Source organism: Saccopteryx leptura, chromosome 1 (genome assembly GCF_036850995.1).
Source record: "Saccopteryx leptura isolate mSacLep1 chromosome 1, mSacLep1_pri_phased_curated, whole genome shotgun sequence".
NCBI classification, from domain to species: domain Eukaryota; kingdom Metazoa; phylum Chordata; class Mammalia; order Chiroptera; family Emballonuridae; genus Saccopteryx; species Saccopteryx leptura.
In genome coordinates this window covers 153,409,660-153,422,698 of record NC_089503.1, presented here as the reverse complement: position 1 = coordinate 153,422,698, position 13,039 = coordinate 153,409,660, and positions in this window count along the sequence as shown.

The window sequence follows — 13,039 nt, the reverse complement described above, 5'->3', positions numbered from 1 at the left end:
GCTGCGTGTTGGGCAGACACCAATAGTGAGTGCAGTGCTAGAGGCTGGCCCCTGGGGTGGGCGGGACAGGTGACAGAAAGCACGGTGCTGCTCCTGAGAGCAGTACAGAGCCAACAGAGTGTTAAGCAGATAGGATCCATGATAATGTTGCCCTTTAAATATCAGCAGTCAAAAAAAAAAGCATTTTAGAAGATTATTGAAATCAACCTGGTTTTCCCCTCAAATCCTGCAGTAGAGAATGGGTGGAAGAATGATCTGGAAGGGAGGACTGGGGACACATTTAGGAGGTGAGACATGAAGGATCCGGCGGTGGACATGTTGTTGGAAAGAACAGGGAGAGAGGAGAGTGAGCCGATGACCCCTTCCAGCAGTCCACCTGGGTGACAGGAAGCTGGAAGGCCAGCCTTGGACAGAGGGATGGAAGAGCAGGACAGTCCCAGGGGAGAGCACGGTGGACTCAGTTGGAGGAAAGATGTTAACTGTGAGGACATGTCCAAAGAGGGAGCTGTTGTGGGCCTGTTGCTCAGAGAAAGGGGGTGGAAATTTCATAGAAGCATAAAGAGTGATGAAATCGATCAGGGAAAGACTGTAGATTAAGAAGAAAAGTGGGGCCCTTACCAGTTGGCTTAGTGGTAGAGTGTCGGTCCAGCATGTGGAAGTCCGGGTTGGATTCTCTGCCAGGGCACACAGGAGAAGCGCCCATCTGCTTCCCCACCCTTCCCCCTTTCCTTCCTCTCTGTCTCTCTCTTCCCTTCCCACAGCCAAGGTTCCATTGGACCAAAGTTGGCTCCGGGCACTGAGGATGGCTCCATGCCCTCCGCCTAAGGCACTAGAATGGCTCCAGCTGCAACAGAGCAAAGCCCCAGATGTGCAGAGCATCGCCCGCTGGTGGGCATGCAGGTGGATCCCGGTCCCGCACATGTGAGAATCTGTCTGACTGCCTCCCCGCTTCTAACCTCAGAAAAGTATATTTTAAAAAAAAGAAGAAAAGTAGTCACAGAAACAAGTTTGCAATGCATGTGGGCCGTGGAAGGAGCACTGTCAGGAGCAAGTCCTACTAGAAAAAGTCAGAAAACGAAAGAATAGGCCCTGGCCGGTTGGCTCAGCGGTAGAGCGTCGGCCTAGCGTGCGGAGGACCCGGGTTCGATTCCCGGCCAGGGCACACAGGAGAAGCGCCCATTTGCTTCTCCACCCCTCTGCCGTGCCTTCCTCTCTGTCTCTCTCTTCCCCTCCCGCAGCCAAGGCTCCATTGGAGCAAAGATGGCCCGGGCGCTGGGGATGGCTCTGTGGCCTCTGCCCCAGGCGCTAGAGTGGCTCTGGTCGCAACATGGCGACGCCCAGGATGGGCAGAGCATCACCCCCTGGTGGGCAGAGCGTCGCCCCACGGTGGGCGTGCCGGGTAGATCCCGGTCGGGCACATGCGGGAGTCTGTCTGACTGTCTCTCCCTGTTTCCAGCTTCAGAAAAATGCAAAAAAAAAAAAGAAAAAAGAAAACGAAAGAATAAAGCATGGAAAAAGTAAAGCATTAATTTTAGTAAAGAGAACTACTAAGTCCTATTTTAGGATAAATATATCTGTGCATTTACATAAACAACTATGCTTATATATATCCATTATATATGTATATTTTTATATATATTGTATATGTATTCATTTTTCAGGGGTGAGTAAAAGTATGTTGATAGTTATGAATATGCAAAGCACAAGTTTATTCTTGTTTTATTATTTATTATTGTATTATTTCCCATAAGAACAACTGTAAACCCACTTTTGCATGCTCTTGTATGAGTTTGTATATACCTACAAATCTTTGTGTATATATAGACATATATGTTATATATTATACATATGCATAAAACTATATGGCTTCATGTTATATACCTATATAAACACATATACAGCTAACACATGTATACCTATAAATTTATACATACCAAAAGTTTTATATATCCATCAAGTGTGCATTATGGATATGTAATACATATGTACATATATGTATATACACACATAATGGCTATATTGTCATTTCTTTTGCTTATATATGTATACATATGGAGAGGTTTATCCCACTCTTATTATACCAACAGTCTGTTACACTAACACACACACACATAAACACACACTCTAAAGAGAAAGAATTGAGTTGACTATTTGTTTGAATGTTAACAGCCACAAGAAATAGAATAAATAAGAAGTCATTTAAGGCTTGGAAATCATTCAGCAACTTAGCTGAGATTTTAGCTGTTCATACAGCATTCCCAAAAGTCATAATTTTCTTGCAAAAAATTGACATGTGCGTTAATAAGTTATATTCTGCTTTCTGAACTTATTGTATTTCTCATTTTTATTCAGAGGCTAGTTCAATCTGATAGGTTTATTTATACATGTATTATTGGCTAGGCATATGAATCATGCTGAGATAAACAATAATATTAATAAGACATGAATCATGCACTAAATGTGCATATTGTCCAATGTGAATGGCAGGCATATAAATAAAAATAAATGGTGATAAAAACAATAATAGAAAAAATGTACACTATCCAGTAGGAACTTAGAGGGGAGGGTGAATTTATCAATTGTCAATTTTTCATGTATTCAAGACTAGATTTAAAGTGGCTCACAACAACTTGAAATAAAAGAAAAATGAGTAATAAAGTCAGAGAAAAAAATAAGTGTAAATAATTTGAAGTCAACAGCAAGTGGATATACAGAAAACATAGCCTAATATCTAGATAATGCTAACTAAAAGAGGCCACCTGTTAACCTCCAGGCTTTCTGAAAGGGAGGCAAAATGAGAAAATAATTGCACTCTTCATATTACCCGCAAAGGAAAAAGAAAATAAACCTATTCTTTAAGGCATAAATAGTCAAAAAGAGAACAGTACACCATCATCGACAGCTTCTCTCTATTACATGATTTCACAGGGCTATTTCTCCCAGTGGCTCTTAGCATGGGCCATTGATCACATAATGCCAAATCATATTGACTACAAACAGTCTCACAAGACAACAAATGGTCCATATGGTCCAGATGTGGGGATTCCTGCTCATATCCTTTATTCCAAGGATGGATATTTTGTGTGTCTATAGGAACACAAAGGTTCACTCAGTCAACCCTTTGCAAATTTATGTTGTCTGGGCAAGTATTTGATGAGTATCAAGCAGCAGTGAGTTCAAGGTGATAGCCCTTGACAATCACTTAGGAAGCAGCCAGTTCAGTCTACCGATTAAATAATGGATATGCCTACCTCCCTCTGGGGATGGGATGGGCACAAATGGAGTTAAATGAAAGGGAGCATGTAATTTTAGCTGGGGTTTGTTTGTTTTTTATATAAAATTCTTGTACAATACATAGAACAATCTTTCTTGAATTAAGCATTTTTAAAAGTACATACAGTTCAGAGGCATTAAAACTATGGTCAACCATCACCCCCATCCCTTCACCAAACTCATCTTGCAACACTGATCCGTTACCCTGTACCTACCAAACAACAGCTACCCACGCGCCTCTCAGCCTCAGCAGGAGTCTACACTGTGTCTTTGTATCTGACTCCTCATCTAAGTGAAGTCATACAGTATATAAAGTGGGAGAGGGCTTCGCGAATTTGCGCGCCATGTTTGCACAGGGACCACGCTGTTTTCCGTATTGCTCCCACTTTAGTCTGTTGATTTCTGAGGAGCACACAAGAGGGCATCAGACATGCGGTGGGGAACGCGCCTGTGCCCAGGCAGGTTTGACTAACTGTGTGTTCCATGGGGCTGACAGCGGACCGGAGGAGGGATGCTGCAAGAGAGGAGGAAGAAAGAGATGCCCAAGGGCTCCGGAAACCCTGGGGAAGACCTTGGGTTTCCTTGCAATCAGAAGGGAATAGGGAATTAACATTTGTATTTGAGAAAAAATCTTTCCAGAAAGAAGGGGAGGCCTGGAAGAGCATAAAATTCGAGGCAGAAAGACTGCTTCCAGGGCAATGGCAACGAAGTAATGTTTTCATCTGTTTTTTTCGCACATCACGAAATGTCGTTTGGGTCTTAGAAAACTGTAGCTCGTAAGGAAACGTGTTTCTGTGCAGTGAGTCTGGGATCTTTGGACACGAGTTAACTCTCCAGGTTTAGACAAAAACTTTTGACATATTTGAGAATTTTGCCCTTTAGCACAGGATCCAGAGAAGCCCAAGTCAAATCTAAACCCACACCGAATCCAGGAGGCATGTTTGGGGTGGCGTTTCCCTCCACCGATCAGTATACTTTTCCTCCTTACATGGTTTGTGTAACAAGTTAGCTGTGCTAATTCATTACGGTAACTGTGTAATTTTTCTGTAGTCCTATGTGAATTGTTTGATTCTTTTAATTTTTAAATTAAGATATAATAAATATATAATAATGTGCAAGTTTAGGGTATCCAAAGGGTTGATTTGATATATTTATATATTGCAATATAATTACCATAGCGTTAACTAACATGTCTATAATATCACCTAACTATCATTTATTTTTTGTGGTGAGAATATTTAATAACTATAACATTCATTTTCTATTTTACTTTTCCATGACACTATGAATGTTAAAGTGCAACAGAAAAATGTCCAAACTTATTTCGTAAATTAACTGGTGAGGTATTTTTTATTAGTAAATAATGCATGATCAAATTTTTCAGTTATATGAATATTTGGTCACTAATATCAAAATATGTGTTTAGACTTGGATATACCAAAATTCAATTTATTTACTGTTAATTTTTCAATAACAAAAAGATCCAAACATGGCTTTGAAGATTTTAGCTGTGATTCTGAGTCTCCAGAACAGTCAGAAATAAAAGCCTGACGTTGATGTTGACGACTTCCATTATTTAAAAATAGTGAATTAAACCCAGCGCGCATTATGAATTTTTTTTTCTTCTTCCTTTTAGGAGAGCTGTTAAGAGTAAAATAACCAGGCAGCCTTATCTTAGGTGAGCCCGTTTCGGCCGGGAAATAAACAAAGCTCTCTCACCACGAGCTAGGTTCATTTCATATTTGTGTAATACCCTGGAAGAAATTAGGTTTCAATAAAGTCCATTTTTGTCACTGCATGGAGCAATGAATATCACACCCAGCAGGGCACAGTGGCACCTGGCTGTCCAGACCCCAGTGGAGCACAAACCATCTGGGGGTAATTACAACAAGGTATTCTTTAAGGACCAGATGGGACCACGGAACAGAAGCCCCTACCCCTCCCCGTCATTTACAACATAATTCCTTTCAATGATATACTTAATCCTCCCACCAGCTACGCTTTTCAGCTTGCTGTTGTCACTGTTCCTTTATGTTAATTCAGTCGAGACGGGAGAAAGAGGGGGAGAGAGAGAGAGCAAGGAAAAAAAGGGAAAAGAGTGGGGGAGAGAGCCTCTGGGGCCTCTAGGGACCAAAAGAAATTATTCATCCCTAAATTGTTTCCACCACAGCAAGTACAGTAACAAATTTTTTTTTAAAAAGAGGGCTGAAATTATCCTAAAGAAGGTCAATGCAGCAGCCCCGTGCGGCACCAGCTGAGGTTTCCTCAGCCACCTGTTAGCTAGAAAGCTCTCTGCTCTTGCTGATGATGCATTTAACCAGTTTAAAGGACCTCTATTGACAAGGCAGCCACCTCCAGTCGGCGGGCGCGGGCCCGAGCCATAGGCCTGCTTTGTGGTCATGCGTGGTGCTCAGTCCCTAATTCAATTAGGCTGTAAGCCTATCCAATCTGCATCACGGCCCTTCACTTTGTGCCATTTGTCTCGTGTGCTGTAAAGAACTTTATTTTGAAGATGGGAAGGCGCCCTCCAACCCCGCTGTCTTCCTCATTTAAGGTTGGTGACGCAGGTGCACCTACTACCTTTCAGCTCCCACAATGTATTCATCTCTAAGTGATGGTTCACCGGGAGGCGTTCCTTATTGTCAGGCGACAATGCTTTTCTGGTGTTGCTGAGTTTTATCTTTTTTTAATTAGGTGTATGTTCAAACTCTCTACCAAGCTGACAAGGGCCTCAGAACTTGAGAACTGAAAATTTGAAAGAAGAAAAAGGAAAAACAAGAAGTGATAGATGAAAATAACAATTAGCTTTGGTCTACCTTTATTAAAAAATATATATTTTAAAGGAAATGCATTGCTTAGAATGAGAAAATCTTAAATTTAGAATTATTAGTGTTCCTGAGAGTCTGACACACAGAACATATTTGTTTATATAAATCAGGCTCAAGGGTGCTGCATTGCTTGAAAATTTCAAGTTCCAGTTGAGATTACTGACTATAGTAAATCTGTTTGTATTGTTTTATATTTTGCTTCCAAATGTCCCTGGCAATGGAACAGTACAAATCATTGTCAATGCTTGGCATTTTCGTAATAATTTGTGGACAATGAAAACATAAAGAAAAATTTCTCAAAGTCGGGGACTCTGATGTTTATTTTAATAATCGCATTTTTCTTAAATGGAAAGGTTGTCTCTTTTAAACATTCTGTGCATAACAGCTTATAAGCAACCAAGTCTTAGTCTCTAGGTTGAGTACCCATGTGGAGGGTATGGATCATTCTGAATCAAAGTTTCCTCAAATCATTAAATGATGTGTGGTGGGAGTTTTAAGAAACTTCAGAAAGGAGGGAGAGAAGACTCTTCTTTGGTGTTCTATGTCTATCTTCCACCTAAGTCAGTGAAAATACCATGGTGCTAAGCTGCTCACCAAGGTTATTCAATATGTGTCCATTTTCATTGTAGCAACCTCTGCAAGTCTTTTGTATGAAAGTCATACTCTCTTTTAAATTCCTGGATCAAATCCACAAATACGAAGCAAGCAAAAGAAAACAAGATATTTTAATTGGCAAGAAAAACAAAGAGATTTGTATGCAATCTTCAAAATGAGTAGAATTTTTAAAACAATCTCTATGTTCGTGTAAATATAACTATGTGTGTCTCTCAACAATTCTATGCCCGTTTCCTTTGGGTTTTCCTGTGGGTTCCCATTTTGCAAACGAGAAAAACTAAGGGTTAAAGAGAGGTTAAGGGGCTTGCCTAAGAGGTCAAAGTTCTTCTGATTTTTAATTGGGGGCTCTTTCTGTTATATTATAAAGTCTTCATATGACTGTTTCATAATGTATAGACCTTATCATTATTCTATGAAGTCAGAATAAATGCTGAACTTATAAAAGTTTGGAATCACATCAAGGCAATGAGAAAAAAATGACCTGAGTTGGTTTCATTAAAAAAAAAAGCCTATTAAAATATAGGAATGTGTCTTTAGCTACTTTTAGATCTTTTCTTACAATTTGAAAGAAAAAATAGGCAATGAAAGTTGTTCAGTTTCACGCTAGACTGTTTGTTACATTTTTTATCTTCATGTTATAATATTAAAATATTTGGCCTTGACCAGTTGGCTCAGAAATAGAGCATTGGGCCTGTGTATAGATACCCCAGGTTCGATTCCTGGTCAGGGCACACAGAAGTGCCCATCTGCTTCGACACTCCTCCCTCTCTTGCTTCTCTCTCTCTCTCTCTCTCCCCCTCCTGCAGCCACAGCTCGATTGGAGCAAGTTGGCCCCGAGCACTGAGGATGGCTTCATGGCCTCTGCCTGAGGTGCTACGAAGAGCTCAGTTGCTGAGCAATGAAGCAACATCCCAGATGGGCAGAGCATCACCCTAGTGGGCATGCCAGGTGGATCCTGGTTGGGGTGCATGCGGGAGTCTGTCTCTCTGCCTCACCTCCTTTCACTGAATTAAATATATATATATTTGAGGCTTCATTTTTTAAGAACATTGGCATCTTGAAATTCAGGTCAAAATGTCAAAAGGCATTCTTGACATGAAATGTAAGAACCCAATTATGTATGTTTAAAATATTTTAGAAGAAAGGAAATGTAAAAGTTAGTTTTATTATAGAAATTTATCTTTTTGTCAGCATTTTACTATTTAAATTACTTTTCTAAATTTCAAATATATCATTCTTTTTGAATAGAATCTGTAATAACCCCATGTAATAAAGAAGTTACTGTATACCAAAAGAATATCTATTAACATTTAACTGCTATTACACTTTCTTTAGTACGATGGATGTGCGTGTGTGTGTGTGTGTGTGTGTGTGTGTGTGTGTGTGTGTGGAGAGAGAGAGAGAGAGTTTATTTTGGATTTTCAGTTTCCAGTAAATATCATGCATATAACTTTCTGCAAATATCTTATTAAGACAATATTAAAAAACAATTTAGAAAAACCACAATAATAATAACTAATAGCTGTAACTATAACTGTACATATATACACATACATCTAATATTTATATACATAATATATGAATTACATAAGCTATATACACTATAGCTCATATAATTTATATAAATATAATACTTGAAAATCCAGTCTTAATATAGTCACTGAAACAAAGGACTAAACAACAATTTTGCCTGTTACTCAACATCTAATCTATGTAAACATGTTCAAAGCTGAAATTTGAAAGCACATCATAAACAATATCAAGTGTAGGATATTTATCATTCTTTTCAGACTCTCTCATACAGGGTAGTTATAGGGGAGTAGACTCATAATAGGAAGTCGGCGACCTTGACAATGTGGTGGAACACAGTTTGGCTTTGCATACAAATTCTGTCCAGCACAGTGGTGTCCCCTGAGGCTCAGATGTGCTGAGAAGAGACCATCACTTTGCACCCAGCCTTGCTCACACAGACCTTCTTTTCCTCTCAATGGGATTTTCAAGCACTCTAATGGCCGCAGAATGGGGCATATGTGAGTGTCACTAAGCAAATTATGCAGCTAGAGTTCAAATCAACTAGTCCTTTACCAGATTTTCTGGCTCTTAAACATGAATAAAGCTATTTGTCCATCTTGAGCTTCCAAAACATTTCTAGAAAATTCATGAGACGATATGTGTGTGTATTACTTTGCCTTGGTTGATTCTAATATAAAAAATGGCAACATGATGTCATTGTGTCCAAAGGAAAAGTGAAAAATTGGGTTAACTAAATTTCAGTGTGCATAATGCCAGATCAGGAGCTTGTCTGATTTTCTACTTGAATTCATCATGTAAACATCACCTGGCAAAGTTATATTAACATTTTTGTTACCATGGCCTAGAGTTTTCCATTTGGTGTGGTAGCTGGTGACAGGAGAGAAGACATAGCCTTCCAAAATGAAGAATTAAGACAAGCAAATTCTCACCAGCCCAAAAGGAGGAGGAAATACTAAAATGAAAGCTAAAACACCAATGAAATAACCTCACAAGTACCTTTTATTCTTATTTCTCTATCACTTGAGACACCCAGGTGACCCTAGATATCTGAAAGAGAAATATGGTGGGTCAACAATAACTTCTTATCTTCAGAAAAAAAACTCCAGAATTTCCCCTTTTTGTCCCTAAAATAAATGATAGAAGTCTTGTTATTTCATCATTCAGCTCTGGAACAGCTTGCTCAAGTAACATTTGGTTTTGAGATTACACCACAAGGCAACCAGTATGGAATGTGTTCATATTTCTGTGTTAAAAAAGAAGGAGAAAGAATAACATGTAAACATCTTACTGGGTGAGATGCTGGAAATACACGTGAGCGTGAGAGTGGGAAGCGGAGTTCCGCGAGAGTGTGCATTTATTGGTTTTGGAGCTCTGGACAGTGTGCACACCTATGTGGGGAACGCACATGTGTCCACAGCATGCAGGAGAAGTCAGCACTGATAGATTAAGTCCAGACTTCAGTAACGTCCTTATGATAGTAAAACCATTGCACATTGAGAACTATTTAAACAAAGTCATTTCATTGTTAACAGCCTGGCAGTTTCATTGTATAGACAAGAGAATCAAACCTAGAGAACTAAGTCATTCACCCAAGGTCACATTGTTAAGAGTGACAGCTGGGATTTGAACTAAGAGGTGTTGGGTCTTGAACTGTGCTGTTAACTCCCATATTATACACTTATACCAAAAACCTCACAAATGCTATGAATGAAACATTTGATAAGTAATAAGTGAATGACATGTCCATTGCCATTTTCTTTCCCATCTTGTAATTCTGACTATTATTAGAAATAGTCATAATGCCTGACCTGTGGTGGCGCAGTGGATAAAGCATTGACCTGGAATGCTGAGGTCACTGGTTCAAAACACTGGGCTTGCCTGGTCAAGGCACATATGGGAGTTGATGCTTCCTGCTCCTCCCTTCTCTCTCTCTCTCTCTCTCCTCTCTAAAATGAATAAATAAAATAAATAAAAAAAGAAATAGTCATTAAATCTAGAAATTATTACTACTATAATGCCTGGATACTAGATGTATAGATGATTGTCTATCCTTAACGTATCTTTTCCACACTACCTAAAATACTATCTAATGTGAATGAATTAATCGGCTACCTTTTTTGAAATAAAAAGTGGCTGCTAGAATAAGGCTCTCGATTTTCTTTAAATATCTCAGGCATATGAGATATATGAGTCTCCATGAGTATATGAATAAGTCCTTATTTAGTAAAAGAATGGAATGAGTAAATGAGTCTCCATGAGTATATGAGTAAGTCCTTATTTAGTAAAAGAATGGAAATATATATATTTAATTATATTGTTGCTTACTACTCTGGGTGGATGAGCCCATCTAAAGGAATGGAGTGTTTCCATTAAATTTTGCAGAGAAAAGGAGCAGAGAAGGGTGCAGAGGTCAGAGACGCGGGAATAGCATCCAAGTTGTGTGCCAGAGTAGGGAATTCAGGATGGCTGGAAGGAACAGGTGAGCACACAGCGAGGGGGGCAGAGGCGGCAGGAGAACAGAATTTAGGAGAGAATGAGGGCGTGCCAATGGTTTTACGTGTACTTATTTGTTGTCGGTTGTTTGTTGGTTCAGATTTTTCAAAGGTTCTTTAGCCTTGACTTGGCCTCTGGCAATCTTGTTACAAATTCCAGAAAGCCCTTTAGCTTTTGCTACTGAGAGTGGACCTGTCTAGCAAAGCTGTCAACAACTACAGCAGACTACTGGATAGGCCTGGCGGTACTACCTTTCTGTCCTCATTTTCCCCCTTTCTCAACCGAAGCAACAAACATCCTGCCCGAAGGCTTGTTCTGCCCAATGTCCAACGTCAGTGCTTTTTCCCTGAATCAGTGCCTCCCGCGCGTCCAGTGTGAGGGGTCATCCATTTCAGAAAACCGACACCAGCGCCCACTGACAGACGGTGCGTGCTTACTATATGCAGACTCTCTGCTAAATACTTTGTTTTTATCCGAAATACCTAGAGGAGAGATTATTATTACCTCCATCCTAAAAACAAAGAAGCTGAGGTTGAAATGATTGACCCAAGTAATACATGTAGAAAGCAGCATCACCAGAGGCTGAATACAAGTCATGTGGCTCCAGACCGCCACACGCTCCCTCATTAATAAACTGACTTACCAAAACCATTGAACATTTGGTGTGTCCTCAGAACTATGCTGCATCACAGTGAGCCCAAAAGTGAATGGGACAACAGCTGAAGCAGCCCAGAGGAAAAGCCTGTGTTTCTGACTCTGCTGCTATGGAGGCCTTTGCAGGGAGCGTAACCACGTGGATCTGGGAAAATGAATGGGCGAAAAAGAAAGGTCAGGTGGGACCAGGAGATGTTGTGCACCGTGAATGGCAAAAAGCCATTATAGATTCGAGGCTTAGCAAAAGGCTAAGTTCTCCCCCCTCCATCTCCATATTTGGCTTTGATGCTGAGTATTTGCACTCACTCCACTTGCTTCTTTGGGTTGCAGGAAGCAATATACATGCCCTTCCTCTGACTCTTTGTTTGTTTCAGATGTTTGTAAATTTCACTAATGTATCCTGTTTTTGCCTTGGGAGAGTTCCTGTCTTAGCCTTTGATGTGCAACTATGTATCAGGGTCCTTGATTTGCATAGGTCTATATAATAAAGTGAGCTGGGGCTATGAGGCACTCAGATACTGCCAGGCAGTTTGAAGAGTCCTCCCGGTCCCATCATTTTTGTTTTGACAAAGTGTGTCCTTAATTCTGCACGGTTATTTGGAGCCTCACTGGTCCATGGCAAGGAGACAAGAATCTCGGCTGGTCAGGTAGTACAGGAAACATCAGGGTGAAGATGGTTCATCCTGACCGACCTCAGGCGGGTCCTCCTGCCCACGTGTCCTGAGCTCTTCTGCTGATTGAAACCACTTATGCTGCGGGACTCACCTCTAGCCTCCTCCTGCCAGGCTCTGGGAGAGTCTACCTGCGGAGGTGGGGGCTCCCCCACCCCGAATTCCCTCTGGCTCTTCTCCTTATCCAGGTGGTATTCTGACGCCTTGTGGACTGTTTCACTTTATTTCCCAAGCAGATGGAGGCCTTGGACAGTACTGTTCTCATCCCCCTTCCTCTCAGCACAGGTCACTATTTCATTCCCTGGCCGCACCCCAAATATCCTGTCTGCCTGATAACACATCTTCCGCCTGGCTCCTTTATTCCCCTTCAAGTTCTCCAGTGAGCTTTTCTCCGGTAAGCCCTCTCAAATTACCCAAGATCCTGTTCGATGTCCCTCCTGGGTGCTCCCATGCACCCACTGTGGGCCCCACAGTAGCAGGTGACACACTGCATTGGAACCACCTAGTTGCTATTCTGCATCCCCACCAGACTATCTGCTCAGTGGTCCCTCCTCTGCAGAATGGGCTGTATGGGTGTTTGTAGGATGAACAGGCGACCTGTTGAGGCTGACTGCCCTCTTCTTCCAGCAGGGAGGTCAGGATTGAAGGGGGGAACCGTGGTGACCAGGTGGAGATGAGGAGTTATCAAGACGTGATCAGAATAAGCAGTTTTTCCACATTTGCTCTCTCACCCCGATGTCCCCCACTTACGACCATGTCCCCCTGATATATAAGGGGTCTGGCCAGATCCCTTATAAACAAGGTGCTTCCCAGATATGTTTTAGTGCCTGTCAGCTTTCCCAGACTGGATTTTCCATCCTAGGATTTCATTCTGGGCCTCTCCCCTTGCTGCGAAAGTGCCGACATGACATCCCTCTAATCACTGGTAGGCTGAGTCACCCCAAATGACTGCTTCCACTTGTCTCCGGGCTG